The 16046-nt window shown below is 44.9% G+C and overlaps 1 protein-coding gene across 1 annotated transcript in view; it reads right to left on the bottom strand.

Annotated features, from left to right (window-relative positions):
• Nucleotides 1-15480, bottom strand: part of DPYSL5 (dihydropyrimidinase like 5) — an 87185-nt gene extending 71705 nt beyond the window's left edge. Inside the window, exon 1 of the mRNA XM_043917385.1 lies at nucleotides 15193-15480. The gene's annotated coding sequence lies outside the window, so the exon portion shown is untranslated. The remainder of the gene's footprint in view (nucleotides 1-15192) is intronic.
• Between the last annotated feature and the right edge of the window lie 566 nt (nucleotides 15481-16046).

The raw sequence follows: 16046 nt of genomic DNA, 5'->3' as shown, positions 1-16046 counted from the left end.
TCTCAGACAGGAAAAGCTAATATTATAAAATGTCAATTCTCTGCAAAATGATAGATAAATGTAGCAACATTCCTATTAGAATTCCCAAAGGGTTTATTTTGAAATGGATAATGGAATTGAGTAGAGTCAAAAAATTGTGAAAAGAAACACTATGGGGTAGATAAAGGACTTCACTGGAATAATAAAAGATACTATATGAAATTACTGTAATTAAAGCTGTATGGTATCAGCATATGATGAGACAGATAAATGGAACAGAGTAAGGTGCTTGGTAGCAGGTTTCAATTAAATCCAACAAAAGAGATATTTCAGTTCAGCAGGGGGAAAATGATTTACTTGATAATAGATGGGGCTGGCATCATTGGCTATTTGTCTGGAAGAAAATTAAGCAGGCTCCCTTACCTTACAGCATATATCCAAATCTGTAATCCATCTGGTTTTAATTTAAATGTAAAATATTAAGCAATTAAAAATATTAGAAGGAAGGCCAGGAAAATACATGTACAACCCAGTAGCAGGGGAGACCTTTTACATCAATCTAGAAACCAAGAAGCCATAAAAGTCAATTTCTGACTTTATAAAAATTTTTAAATGTGATATTACAGAAAATGATATAATTTGATATAAAAATGATATAGAAATAAAGTCAATAAACAGTAAATAGCCTGAGAAAACATGTGGAATGCATATGACAACTATAAGTCTTACAAATTGATAAGCAAAATACAACCAAGAGAAAGATAGCCACAGGATATGGGTAAGTGACATAGAAGAGCAAATCTAAATGACCAACAACATATAAAAAGATGTTCAACCTCGCTAGTAATCAAGGAGATGTAAATAAAAGCCACAATAAGGCATCATTTCACATTCATTAGAACTGGCAAAAAATCCAGGGTGATACCTGATGACTTCGGGGCAGAGGGTGCAGGCTGGGAGAGCTTGGACAGACACTGTTGATAGAAATGTAAATTATTACATGCTTTTGGGAAATAGTCTGAAAGCCTCTATTAAAGTTTTAAAAAGATCTCTGACTCAGCAACTTCACTCATAGGGTTCCATCCACAGAAATAAAAGCACAAGAACGCAAGGAGACATGTACAGAAAGTCCACTGCAGCATGGCTGGTAGGGTGAAACTAGAAAACTAGAAGCAAATTGAATACCCACCAGTGCGGAATGGAGGAAAAATCTGAGGTACTCTCCAAAGGAAAACTGTGTCTCTACTTATAACACTTCTGACACTAACCACGGGAAGTTAGTGCAGGCTCCCCAGGTTAAGGGCTCAGTCCCATCAGATTGTCTCCAGCTGCAGACGCCAGTCCCCTGGGTTGTCACCTGTACTTCCGACCATCTCAGTATGAATCTGGGGTTCCCACAATGCCCTCCTCGAGCTTGTTAATTCACCAGAACAGCTCACAAACCTCAGAGAAACACTTAACTTACAACTAAGTATATTCTTGCCTGGAGAATCTCCATGGACAAAGGAGCCTTTAGGGCTGCAAGCCCATGAGGTCACAAAGAATCAGACACGACTGAGCGACTAACCACAGCACAGCAGAGCACTGGATATAACTTAGGAACAGCCAAATGGAAGACACGCACAGGGCCAGATCTGGGGAAGGGACTTGGAGCTCCCATACCCTCACTGGTGTACTACCCTCCCAACACCTCAATGCATTCAGCCATACGGGAGTTCTCTAAACTCCTCTGGGTTTTTATGGAGGTTCCATTACAAAGGCATGAGTGAATAAATCATTGGGCATTGGTGATTAACTCAATCTCTAGCTCCTTTTCCTCTCCCTGGAAGTGGGGTGAGGGCTGAGGGGTGGGACTGAAAGTTCCAGCTATCAATCACCTAGTTGGTTCCCTTGACAACCAGCTCCCAGCCTCAGAGTTACCTTATTAGCATAAACTCAGGTAAGGTTGAAAGGGGCTTATTATGAATAACAAGACACTCCTCTCACCCCAATCACTCAGAAAATTAAGAGTTTTATGAACTCTGTGCCAGCTAGGAATGACAACCAAATATTCTTATTATATCACAATATCATATTATCCACACCATAGAATATAACGCAGTTTTTAAAGTTAGATCTATACCAATTGGCTTAAAGGTTCTTCCAAGATGTAATAAGACAAGTTGTATAGATGATATATTTTACCAATAAAAATTATGTATCCATGATATCGACACATAAACATAAACATAAAAGGATCCTCTTCTTGCAAAATGAACAAAGGTGAAAAATACCTAGGTATATTATACTAATATGGGCTTCCCGGATGGCACTAGTGGTAAAGAACTTGCCTGCCATTGCAGAAGACTTAAGTCGGGGTTTAATCCCTGGTTCAGGAAGATCCCCTGGAGAAGGAAATGGCAACCTGCTTCAGTATTCTTTCCCGGAGAATCCCATGGACAGTGGAGCCTGGTGGGCTATAGTCCCTAGGGTCACAAAGATTGGACATGACTGAAATGACTTAGCACACAGGCACGCATATGTTTATACACAGTAATGTATAAGGAATGAAACATGAGTGAGGGTGAGGAGGTGGTATTTAGTTGGAGAAGAGGAAGAGAGAGGAAATGGGAGAGGGGAGAGTCTAATTTTTAAAAAAGAAAGGAAAAAATGTCAACAATTAAAACTGAAAAGGGACTTCCCTGGTGGCCCAGTGGTTAAGAACCCGCCTTCCAATGCAGGAGGCGTGGGTTCAATCCTTGGTCTGGTAACTAAGATTCCACATGTGGTGGGGGAGGGAGGCATGGGGCGGTGGGGTGGCGGGGAGCAAAGACTCAGAAAGATAATGATAAAAAAGCAGTGGATTCATAGGAGGTAAAATGGGTGAAGAAAACATGGACTTGAAACAGGGATACAGGAGAGCTGTGAATTATTTTTCTATGCTGTTTAAAAATTACCATAAACGTAGTGGTTTAAAACAACGCCTATTTATTACCTCACTTTCTGTGGGTCAGGAGTCCTAAGTTCTTGGCTTAGAGCCTCACAGGCTACAGTCACGGTGTTGGACAGGCTGTGCTCTCATCTGGAGGCCTGCCAGGGAAGAACTCAATTGCAAGCTCACTCAGGTTGACAGAATTCATTTCCTTTCGGACACAGGCTTCTAGCTAGAGGCCACTCAGCTCCCAGAGGCTACATAATTTTTTGCCAAGCGGGCCTTCCCAGCACAGCCACTTACTCATTAAGTCATGTCTCTAGAGCAAGTCTGCTCACAAGATGGGGTCTTAAATCATATAACAGTCATGGCATGATATCCCCATCATGTTGACAGTGTTCTCTTGGTCAAAAGCAAGTCACAGGAAGAGACCACACCAAGGTGTGAATTCAGGAGTCTGCCTTTATGGTCCTTACAGAGAAAACATGACCACAGGTAACCAGAATGCAAAGCAGAATGAAACGAACAGTCTACACAAGGGAACTAATTCCGTAGGAGGATCCAGTGGTCTCTTAGCCTGTCACTGGAGACCAAAGAGTATCAGAAACTGTCTGCACTGACACAGCTCACTGGACTTAAATTGCCCTGGAGGTTCTTCCTCTGTGAAATGATTAAGTGTTGTCTATGGTTCTTTTTAGCCCTAATACCCTATGCTGACACCTGGCCCACTGTGGTGGTGGTGGTTTTTTTAGTCTCTAAGTTGCCCCTGACTCTTTCACAACCCCATGGACTGTAGCCCACCAGGTTCTTTCTGTTTCATGGGATTTTCCAGGCAAGAATACTGGAGTGGGTTGCCACACCCTCCTCCAGGGAATGTTCCCCACCCAGGGATTGAACCTATGACTCCTGCCTTTGCAGGCACGTTCTTTACCAGGGAAGCCCATATGTATATATTTTACATGTGTGTTAGTTGCTCAGTCATGTCCAACTCTTTGCGACCCCACGGACTGTAGCCTGCCAGGCTTCTCTGTCTATGGAATTCTCCAGGCAAGAATACTGGAGTGGATTGCCATTCCCTTCTCCAGAGGAAATTCCCAACCCAGGGATTGAACCCTGGTCTCCTGCATTGCAGGCAGGTTCTTTACCGTTTGAGCCACAGGGAAGTCCATATATACATACATTTCACACAGATGGCAACATGCATTTAATATTGGTCTGCCTGCTTTCTTCCTATTCAGTGATACGTACTAGAGGTTGTTCTTTATCAGATCAGAAATTATCTGCCTTGGAACTTTCCTGGTAGTCCAGACTCTGCCTTTCCAACACAGGGGACATGGGTCTGATCCCTGGTCAGGAAACAAAGATCCCACATATGGAGGGGCAAAAAATTTCTTTGTAAGGGTGGATCATGACGTATTTAACTAGCTCTCCAATTTTGAGAATTTAGGTTGGGTCTAAGTTATTTTTTGCTAGTACTAATAATGCTGCAACAATATCCTTTCCTATATTTCATTGTGCACATACACTTATACATTTTTAGGATAAATTCCCAGAAGCGGTATTGCTGTGTTAAAGGGTGTAAGCAGTTTTCGTTTTAATAGATGGTGCTGCAAGTCTGCTAGTTTGAGTTGGGAAGGAATCACGAAGGTCTCAGTAGCAGCACAGTATGGCTGGCACAGAACATCTGAGCTGCCAGATAGGATCTAGTCTCCACCTCCTCACTGAACAGAGGAGGGAACTGAGCCTTTGTGGCTGAACTTCTCAGGTGCTCTCTATTCCCTCTGCACCAGTTATCATGTTGTCCAGCCTGTTCACTTGACAAGCATGTACTTTGACAATATTGTTATATATCTTTATGTATCTAAAAGCACCTAACTTGAGCATCCGGAGAATACATTAGCTCCACTTACTGAGTACTTACGATGTGACCCCGAGGCTCCTTGCATATTTTCCCCTGAGTCCTCCTCATAAAGCTATGATCTTTAAATCACAAGGTAACCAAGGCTTGGGAAGATCAGGTGACTTTGTCTAAGGTCTCTCGTGTCTAGAGAGTAGCAGTCAGGACTCAAACTCCATCTCTCTCCCATGTGCCAGCTCCTTCCTGGAAATTGCACTGTTCCTTGCAGGCACTACGAAAATACGTGAGAGGAAGTTTGAGCCCATCTCCAAAACAGCTCAGTGCAATTTAAGTCCAGTTACTGGGTTGTGAGTAAACCTCTCACTTGCCAGGCTGTTCCAACAGTCATTTCTGGGTCCTGGCTATTTGCACTCTACTGGCAGATATTTAGAATTTAACAAAGTATTGGATGCCTCTCACAACTGTTCCATCTCTTATCAACTTGGTGACCATTTGATTTCTTCCACAATGGCCAACTTTTGGTGCTATCTGCTATTAAAAGATAATATAATTTTATAGAATTTATTAGTAAAATTGGCTTTACTTGGAGTCCTTTGTCTTCCAAATTATTATTACAGGTACTGTTTGTAAAATGATTGATTATCTCTACAAATTCTTACATTATTCCTACCTTTCCACAAATTCTTTGATAAACAACTTGCCAGCTAAGACTAATTAGAAGGCATTCTCTGATCAGGGAATTCTGTGACATGTATTATGCATTTCAAGGAATTAACATGCATTTATGCATTTCTCCTCACGTGAAAACTATCCGGTATTATGACTAAAATTGCATCTCCCACATCACTCCTTTTTTTTTTTTTTAAAGGGAATCTTGATTCTCAAAAACATATTATCAGCTGGGTGATAAAAAATCATGTATGTGATGTTCACAATGATGTAAACACTACCTAAAAATTTAAAAATCGACCATAATCTAAATATTCATAAGTAAACACTCAAATATAGCCCATTTCAATGAAACAATAGGCAGTCATTGAAAGTTTACATTTCTAAATTAGGCAGAGACACAGAAAAGTTTTTTTCTCATGTCAAATGAAAGAACAAAATACAGTATCCACAATAGTGGATTCATGTTGTGGTTACAACTCTGTGAAAATTATGTTGAGTATATGGATGAGAGTTGGATGAAACAAGCAAACATTTCACTAGCTGTACCAGCAAAATGGTCTATAAGTGGTTTTATAACTGATTAAATATTGGAGGAGTATACATTTTAAAGTGTGAAACTAAATCCTATATTAAAAGAGATATGAAAATATCCATGTCTTTAAGGGACTTAGAGATTAAGCAGTAAATCTATATTTAAAGCAGTGGATAAATCTGATCTCACTTGCTTGTATGAGGACCAATCAAACATGGCAGGCTACATGGCAAGAGAAAATTCTTTTTCAGGAACAACTTGGGCTGTGAATGAGTGTCGTAAAAAACCAGGCAAGTTAGGGGTTCATGACCACCTTGTCACACTCCTTTGGTGGCAAAGGTTTCTTACCACCATCCTCTAATTGTACCTAAACTACTGCCCTTGATCTGCATTGGCCACATTTATCATTGCCATCTCTCCTGGGCCAACAGTGAAGACTGGCTATGGAGAAGAGATGGATTTGCCTATATCCACAATCTGGAGGCTACTGTTCATGTCTTCCATTATAATCCTATTGTAAAAATAATGTGCATTGGGAACCATATTCAATATTTTTTAATAACCCATAAAGGAAAAGAATCTGAAAAAGAATATATATGTATGTTATATATATATATATTCAGATAGAGATCTATCTGAATCACTTTATTGTATACCTAAACTAACACAGCATTGTAAATGAACTATACTTGAATTAAAAAGAGAGAAAAAAGTAAATAAATAAGATTAGTGAAAAGTGAAAGTGTTAGTTGCTTAGCTGTATCCGACTCTATGCGACCCCATGGACTGTAGCCTGCCAGGCTCCTCTATCCATGAAATTCTCCCCGCAGGAACACTGGAATGGATAGCCATTCCCTTCTCCAGAGGATCTCCCCAACCCAAGGATCCAATCCAGGTCTCCTGCATTGCAGGAAGATTCTTTTACCACCTGAGTCACCAGAGAAACCCTAAATAAGATTAACATCCCCCTCCCCCAAATTGTGCAGTTTAAGTCTTTTTTAAAAACGCACAAAAATGGGATATATGCTATAATTCTTATTTCCAAGTAAGAAATCTGAACTTTCTCCCTGCACACATAGAGCCTGTGCTCTGCAACAAGAGAAGCCACCGCAATGAGAAGCCTGAGCACAGCACATAGAGAGTAACCCCCTCTAGCTTGCCACAACTAGAGAAATGAAGACTCAGCACAGCCAAATAAATAAGATAAATAAATAAATAAAATTAAAAGAAAAACAGAAAAATACCAAAAAATAGTTATAATAAAAAAAAAATCTGAACTTTCTGATTCCAAGTTGGTACTTTTTGAGGAATTTTTTAAGTCACCAAAATCACACAATTCAAAATTGCAATTTGACCTAATACAAGAAAAGTTAACAGAATAAAAATCGCTTGTTAATCTTGTTCAAATATGACTAGTCATTTCCTAAATGATCTTTGGACCCACACTGCAACTATAACCTGATTCTCAGCTTTTCCTTAAGAAACAGAAGTAAGGAAGTAGCTGTAGCAAGCCCAAGCACAACCATTAATTTTTAAATGTTCATTTCAGCTACTGTGGAGTCAGACATAGCCAGAGTTCTATTTTTTACTGAAGAGTAAGAGTTTAAAACCAATCTCTGATCAAACCACAAAATCATGCCAGCATTTAGGGCTTCTAAAAACAGTTTAATCACAGCATTGCATGCCTTGGGATTGACTTTTTTTAAAAAGTTCACCATTAGTCTTACTATTTGGCACAGTCTACTAAAACATAACATATGCATATCCTTGACCCGAATCCTATTCCTAAATATATACCCAAGAGAAACACATGTTTGTTCACCAAAAGATGTGTGCTAGAATAGTCACAATGAAACTATTCACAGTAGCATCAAACAAAAACTAGCCAAAGACCCATTAACAACATAATGCATAGTAAATTGCGGTACATTTACACAATGGAATGCTATATAGCAATGAAAATGAGCATATGAAATGCAGCAAATGTAACAGTGAGCAAAAGAAGCCACCTTCTGAAAGAGTACCCAGTATAAGTGTCCATCTGTAAAAAGTTCAAAAATAGGCAAAGCTGATCTATGCTGATAGTGGTTAGAGACGCCGGAAGAGTAGTGACTAGGAGGCGACTGAAGGGGGGCTTTGGGGTATGTGCTAGTAACCTGTTTCTTGATCAGGTGAGGTTACATGGCCATGTTCAGTTTGTGAAAATTCAGTCAGCTATACACTTATGATTTGTATATTTTTCTGTATATCTGTTCGGTTCAGTTCAGTTGCTCGGTGTCCAACTCTTTGCGACCCCATGGACTGCAGCACTCCAGGTTTATATATCTGTTACACTTTACTAAAAAGTTTAAAAAATGAAAATACTTTAAAAATACACGCTCAGCACCCCCAAACTACCATTTTATGTATGTGTGTGGCCCATATATCCGGCAACATGCCAAACTTAAAACATTCTGAGTAACTTCCTTAAAGCTGAGTTTCACATCTGTTGAAAAAGAGCAGTAAAGGAACAAAAAAAAGCAGTAAAGGAAAAAATCGGGGGCTACATTTGAATTTTACAACAGAATGAATGTATCGATCCACAAAGACATAAATCTGGATAAAGTGCTAAAAATGAGAAAGGAGGCGACTTCTCCATCAATAGTGGGTCATGCTCTGGGGGATGACAAAGGGAAGGAAAGAACCAGACAAAAGCAGGGAGAATAAAGACCGAAGGCCTGAGAAACTGGAGGGAGCCCATGGCAGATTTGAAATCAACAAAGGGAATGCCTGTCAGGGGACACTGAATGGACATGAAGGTAGTGTGACTGAGTCCTAGGCACTGCTACTCTGTACAAGACACTTTCACGAGGAGTGGAGACAGTGACAGACCCCAAACTCTTTGCCGAGCCAATGAAAATGGACAGATGTTGGGAGGTGAAGAGTGACACAATGCCTAATTCAGAATGCAGATATTCTCCTGTTGTTTTGTTGTTTTGTTTTTTGGCCGGTCCTGAATGCAGGAACTTAGTTCCCCAACTAAGGATGGAACCTGTGCCTCCTGCTGGTGCCTTCTGCTGGGGAAGTGAGTCTTATCCACTGGACTGCCAGGGAAGTACCTCTCCTGCCTTGATTCAAGAGAATCTAGAATCTAGTCATTAGTAAAACCTCAAACTCACTTGAGTCAAATGAAATATTATCTATTTAAATGCTTGCTGTGAGCAACAATTTGTGCTAGAAGCTACATGGATGAAAAAGAGAGATCCAAATTGTATTTTCAACAAGGTAAGGGGCAGCATTTTGTAGTGGGATAAATAGGCCATTGCTAATTCTTTAGTTTATTGCAAATAAGGCTCTTAGCTTGGGGTAGTGTTTAAAAAAGCATGGACCCTGTGATAGTTTTTTTGTGCGTGTGTCACCTTGGCTAGGCTACCGTAGTCAGTCATTCAGTCAAACACATCTAAATGTGTTGCTGGGAGGGTATTTTATAGGTATGGTTATGCCAGTTGACTTTATGATTTTCCCCAATAATGTAGGTGGGCCTCATACAATGTAGTCGAATGTAGCTGAAGGACCTTAAGAGAAAAACCAAGGTTTCCCAGAAGAGGAAGAAATTCTGCTTTAAGACTAACCATTATGGGGTCCTTGCAACATTAGCTCCCACCTGAAAACCTCCAGCCCACTAGCCTGCCCTACATACATCAGACTTGCCAGCCCCCACAGTCTCATAAGCCAATCCTTGTTGGTCTGTTTCTCTGGAGAACTCTGACTCATATAGGCTCTGAGCAGAGCCCGTGGGTGCAAAGCTTTTCTCTGTCACTTCTCATTTGTTTCATCTGTAAAATGGGGATAATAACAGTACTGTACTCAACTCATAGCAACTAGAACAACCCCTAGCACAGAGCAAGTACTTTGAAAGTTTTTGTTAAATGGGTAATTCTGTGCTGCTGAGTTTATTTCTTAGGTAGAAAACTTGAGATATTTTTATTCCCAAGAATTTTCCATCAACCAAACATGATCACTCTTTCCCACACCAACAGAACAGTCTCAGAACAGCTGTCTCAACCAGTTAAGGATGCCTAATTGTTCTTTAGATGATGGAGGAGCAGGAGCAGTTGCCAGGCCAACTCTATACACAGGAAAGTTTTGGCAAAGCTGGGTCAGAGCAGTTCTGGAACATTCTTAACTCTGCAAGTCCTCAGCTGCTCAAAACAGCTGTGCTTAAGGAGGCTGACAGTCAACACAGAGCTATTCCTACTATTTACAGAGTGGGACCTTCAGAACAGAGTCCTAATCATTCTTTCTATTCCCACTATTGATAACCCTATAGCAGCTTACCCTGACCTCTGGGGATGAAAGATTAAACAAGGAATCAAAATATTTTTAGGGGCACACATTCTGGGGTGAGAGTATGATGATGGTGCTGATGGTGGTAACTGACATTTATTGAGAACTTACTAGGGGCCAGACTCTGTTCTCAGGCTATACATACGTTAACTCATATAAACCTCATTGAATAAATGAAGAAACTGAGTCCTTAAGATAAAAATTAGTCGTTTAAGGATGGACAGACATGGAGAAGGAAATGGCAACCCACTCCAGTACTCTTGCCAGGAAAATCCCATGGGCGGAGGAGCCTCGTAAGCTACAGTCCATGGGGTCACGAAGAGTCGGACATGACTGAGCTATGATGACACAGATATGAAGTAAAACATAGGGCTATCTTTTAAAAAAAAAAAAGGATGGACAGACAGCAAGTGTTGGGGCTGGGACTCAACTTCCAGCTTTCTGGGTCAGAGCCAGGTTCTCCTTCCTGTGTACATTGCCTCTGAGTCTGGATTGTAAAGAGGGAGTCCATGTGGGAGGAGGCAAAGGAACAGCACAGAACTGGGCTGTGATTGATCAGAGGGCATGAGAGGGTCGGGGATGCTATGGTTAAGTCCATTTATTTTAGATGGAAGAAATTTCCAAAATTGAAGTAGAACATATACAATATTCTTTCATGAAATTCTTTTAAGTATATAATGTGTCTGCTTTTATACATAAATATCAACATTCATTAAAGTCATACCACAGTATTTGCACCTTTCATTTTCATATAAAAATTTAAGACAAAGTGATCTTGAAATTATTTCTTATTTGTTCACTAGCAGTACAAGAAAATCAAATACCTTCTTACTTGATTACTCTCATTTGATTACATTTTATACCAACTTCTCCTTACAGGTTTTCACATTGACAAAGGTTTCCTGTATCATTGTTCTTCTCTAGGTGACTGTCAATTAAGTCTTTAGAACACTTTTCTGAAATATTTTCTTATAGCTCAGAAATCAAAAATGTGTGAACAGGATTAGATCCTATCAGAATTAGGTTCTATCAGAATTAGGTTAGCTTTGACACCAGAAAGATAGACTGGGTCTTACATACTCTTTTCTAATAGTACCAACTCCCCTGGCTCTCAATATTAAACTAAATTCTGATTTACTCCAGAAATTTATCCACAGTTGTGATGGCCTTTGGCTTACAGTTCCATTCCCTGAAGCTGAATTGTCAAAGGAGCTGTTATCAAAGAGGGAGAATTCTCAGATATCCATGGCAGAAAGACAGGAAGAGGTAGAGGTACCACAGATGAAGCCTATACCAAGTCCTCAAACCTGATTTTGGCCAATTGTACACACTTGCCTTGCTGGGTAACTGCTTCCAGTGGTGGAAACATGCAGTGTATTTAGAATACTATTACCCTGACTTAAATCTGAAGAGGTTATGCTGAAAACGGCCAAGTGTTCATGTCCCACAAACATCTTTTGTATACCTAGCTGAGGTTCCCAAAGTCAGGGAGATGGGAGTTAAGAATGGCACTCTATGGACTTCTCTGGTGGTCCAGTGGTTAAGACTCCACGCCTCCACTGCAGGAGGTGTTGGTTCAACCCCGGTCAGGATACTAAGATCTCACATGCTGCCCATGTGGGCACTCTAGAATTCTAGGGACATAAGGTTCTTTTCTACAGCCACCTGCCTCTCTTATCTGTCTCCCAGGCATTTTCACAGGGCAGGTAGGAGGATACTGCTTTCTATCTTCCTTGCAGAAACGGGCAGGTCATACTAATATTCCTTATCTATGAACTGACTCCCCACGAGGAAAAAATTGGATTGGATGTTCACACAGTGCTCTAAAATAATAGGATTACACCCTTAAGTCCATAAAATTCTCTCAAGAAGAACAAGCTAACAAAATATGTCTCATTGGGAGTTTTTTCATAAGAAAAAAACACTTTAGTACCAGATTTTGGGTGTTCTAATATAGAGATTCTTGGTTTTCACTTACTCTGGGCTCCTCTGTCCATGGAATTCTCTTGGCAAGAATACTGGAGTGGGTAGCCATTCTCTTCTCCATGGGATGTTCCCGACCCAGGAATTGAACCCCAGTCTCCCACATTGCAGACAGATTCTTTACTCTTTGAGCCACCAGGGATCCAATATAGAGATTCCTGGTTTTCACTTACTCTGGAGATAGATCGGTCTATTATTTTAGTTAAATACATCCAATGAACAACATTCCAGCTAGTCCTTTGTAAATTCCGAGAGGCACATCTGCAAAACATCATCCTTTAAACATCAGGACAGAGCCTACTGTTGCTACTGCTGGGTACAGCCCAGGTAGGAAGAATTCACATTGGCAGCTACCATATGTGCTGGGCAATAGGCGACAGTCACATCACAGTCCCTCACCTTATACATCAACCCGAGTAAAATCCTAAGGTTTCAAAGCCAGGTTATGAGAGCCCAAAGGCTCATCAGTCAACTTCAGGCCAAATATGTCACAGCGATTTTTCCTATGATGGTCTGCTTGTCATCGAGCCAAGCTTCTTCCTTCACTCTTGGAATAAAAATGCTTCTGGCTTGCTTTTTGTTTGTTTTGTCTTTTTAAAATGAATGACCATTAAAAAAAAATAAAAATAAAATGAATGACCATTTAAAAGTATAAGTCTATGCTAAAGAGTCACCTTTAATATCAACTGAACAATCATCAAAGAAAACCTGTAAAACTGAATGTTGGTTTCTGGCTGTCATCTCACATGTTAAGACGTTGCTAGCCTGGTGTGAAAGATGCTTAGACAGCAAGCAAGACTGAATGCATGGAAAGCTCTGTTGAGCTCCTTTTTGTGTTTCCATTTCTGTCCATCTGCTTTCCCATGGGCAAGAAGACGCCTCCTGTCACAGAGTCGTCCCTCTCTTAGGTCAGCAGACACTACAAGTGAAATTTGCAAAGGATGGATACACTGGCTTGGGTGTGGTCACCGGCAAAGGCAAGCATTGGTCCCCTAGCTGCCGGCTTTAAGTCCAGGAGCTACACCCGTGGCGGGTGATCTCCTCGACTGCTTCTCTCCATTCTATCACAAATCGCACCAGCCCTGATTGCCCCCTCTCAGAACGCACAGCACACGCGTCCGCCTCGTCAGACAAAGCCGGCTACTCAGGGAGCCCGCTCAGCACCGAGGCGACCTCCACAGGTCTTCCCCCACCCCGACCGTCTCGGTGGTTGGTCAGCAGCAAGGGGCAGGGGGCGGCGCCGCAGCCAGAAGGTACCAAAGCCAGGGGCGGCGTCTGTCTGCGGGTCCCACAGTCTGGGGGGCGGGGATGCGCGACTCACATCAGAGAATTACCAGCGGGGTTTGTTGCCCTAACACAAACCCCAAGAGAAGAGCACGTGCCCTTTGATTTCTCCAGGAGTGTTTTCTGCACCGGAAAACCGCACACTCGGGCTCTAGGGGTGCCCTAGCTCGTGGTGTGGAGGACACCAGTGCCGGCTATTGTTCTCCGGGTCTCCCAGGCGGGAGGCGGCCCCCATCCCGCCTCCCTGGCATCACCTGCCGCTGGACCAAGCCTTTCAGCTCTGCGAAGAAAAGGGTGTGCCTGTGGCGCTGCGGATTATCACAAAACCCTAAACGAGTCCCTAAGGGCTGGTGTCAAGCCGGGAGACAAAGCTCCTTGTAGGGACAGCCGGCTCGGCCCCGGATCCGCCATCCCGAGTCTGTCGCCGGGTCCAAGAGCCACGCCCAGCCAGCCACAGGACCGCCGGGTCCCTAGCCGGGGCTGAGGGTCTTTGGGCCCGAGACCCGCCTCCCCCCACCCCCAGCTGCCTGCCCCTCCCTTCCCGGGAGACCTCCCTCCCCAGGGAGACCCCTCCCTCTCATCGCGTGGGTCTCCTCCTCCCCAGCGTCTACTCTTCTCTAACCCAGGCAGTCTCCACCCTCCCGCATCCCTCCTCCCCTCCACATTCTTCATCAGCCCCAGCCTCGCCTCGCGCCACCTGCTCCGAGCTCCGACCCTCCCTGCTCAGACCCTTCTCTTTCCTCAAACCTGTCTTCAGTGCCCCCTCCTCCCACCCATCCCTATCTTCCATCTTTCGCATCTTTGCTCAAACGGAGGCCTCGCCTCCGCCTCTCTCCATCTCAGCTCCTCTTCAACTCGGACTCCTGCCTCCTCCCCCGGCCTGGGGCGTCTCCCGCCAAGATCGATGCCCCCGGGAGGGCTCCCGCGCTGGGCTCGGGAGAAGGGACCCAGCTTGGCGCCCGCTCTGGGCTGGGCGGCGAAAGGCGGGCTTTGTGGTTCAGACAGGTGCCTCCAGAGGCGGCCGGCTAATAGTCCACCCGTTAGCCGGACGGGTGGACGGACCGCTGGGTCCGGTCCAGGCTGGGCAAACTCCAACCCGGAGGCGAGAGGGACAGAGGGTTGTGGGTGTGTATGCTACGGGCGGGGGCGGGGGCGGGGGGGGGGGCGGGGGGGGCGGGCTGGCGGTGATCCGTGCGGGCAGAGGACCGCACGCAGATCTAAGGTATCGGGCAGGACGGGCCCACGGCCAGAGAAGCTCCCGCCCAGCCCTCCAGCCATTCACTGCACCTCGACGAGGCTGGGCGTCTACTGTGTGCTAGGAGCGAACGCCTTCCACCAAGCCAGCCTCCTCACCCCAGTTCTTTGCAATCCCACGAGCATCTATTAAACGCCTACTATGAATAAGGTACCGCTCGGCGCTCCGGGAACTCTGTGGGCTTACAAAGAGGAACCGATTAGGGTCCCAATTTAGCCCGAGAAGGCTGCCCCGAATTCCAAACCACACCTCCCGCCGCGTTCCCAGCAGCCGGTTCTCTGGGCGCACTCCGACCCCAGCCCTATTGTACTCCTCCCAGAGAAACAGACTGTCTGAGATGGACGTCCCAGCCCGGGGAGAATAAGCCCACCGCCCTCCCTGCCATCACCCACTCCTCCGGGATGCCGCGGCTGCGGGGTTCTGTCGGTGGGTGGGTTCTCCTCCTGTCTCGCCGCGGCGCCGGCGCTGCGGGTGCTCTGGGCGGCGCGGCTGCACGCGCGCTCGCTTGATCACCGCCTTGGCGCGCGGGGGCTTCGGAGTCAGAAGCCGCGAGCGGGGGAGGGGACTTGGGTGGGGGCTGGAGGAGGCCTCCGCCAATCACGGGAGCGACAGCTCCTCCCCAGCGCTCCCCACCTCGCGCTAGCAGGTTAGAGGGAGGCGGGGACCGGCGGCGCCCGGCATCCTCGGCGCCGCGCGCGGCCACCGCCTGGGGACTACAACTCCCGACAGGCCCTGCCGCGGGGCCAGGGTCCGAGAGGGGACGAAGGGCGCGGCCCGAGAACCAGCCGACCCCGGGCGCCCTTCTCCGCGTTCCTTCGTATTTCCATGGTGACTCAAGACACTTCACAAAGCCCGGGCGCTTGAACGCGCTGATGCACGGGTCCCCTGGGACGGCTACCGCGTCCCCTCCCCCCGCAGGACCCCACCCGAGAGGCTGGAACAATGTCCTCGCCGCCTCTCCCTGTCTGCTGGCTGCTGCCGGGCCTGCCCTTCTCTGCAGGCCGGGCTAAGGCCGCCTGATTACCGCCAAGACCCAGTCCTACCCTGGGCGCCCGGCGGAATTGTAGGATGGAGAGGGCGGGATGTAGTTATAGAAAAATGTTCCCATATACAATGTGATCGGCCACGCGGGGTCACCTCAGTTCGCATCTGTCCCTTCTGGGGCCTCGAACCCGTAGTTCATGCTCTCGGCTACCGCTTCTCCATCCAGGGCTCTCAGGTCCAAGCTGCCCGTCCAATTTCTAAA

This window comes from Cervus elaphus, chromosome 11, assembly GCF_910594005.1.
Source record: "Cervus elaphus chromosome 11, mCerEla1.1, whole genome shotgun sequence".
Taxonomy (NCBI): Eukaryota; Metazoa; Chordata; class Mammalia; order Artiodactyla; family Cervidae; genus Cervus; species Cervus elaphus.
Note: the sequence above shows the minus strand (reverse complement) of the source record. Positions and strands in the feature narration are given on the sequence as shown.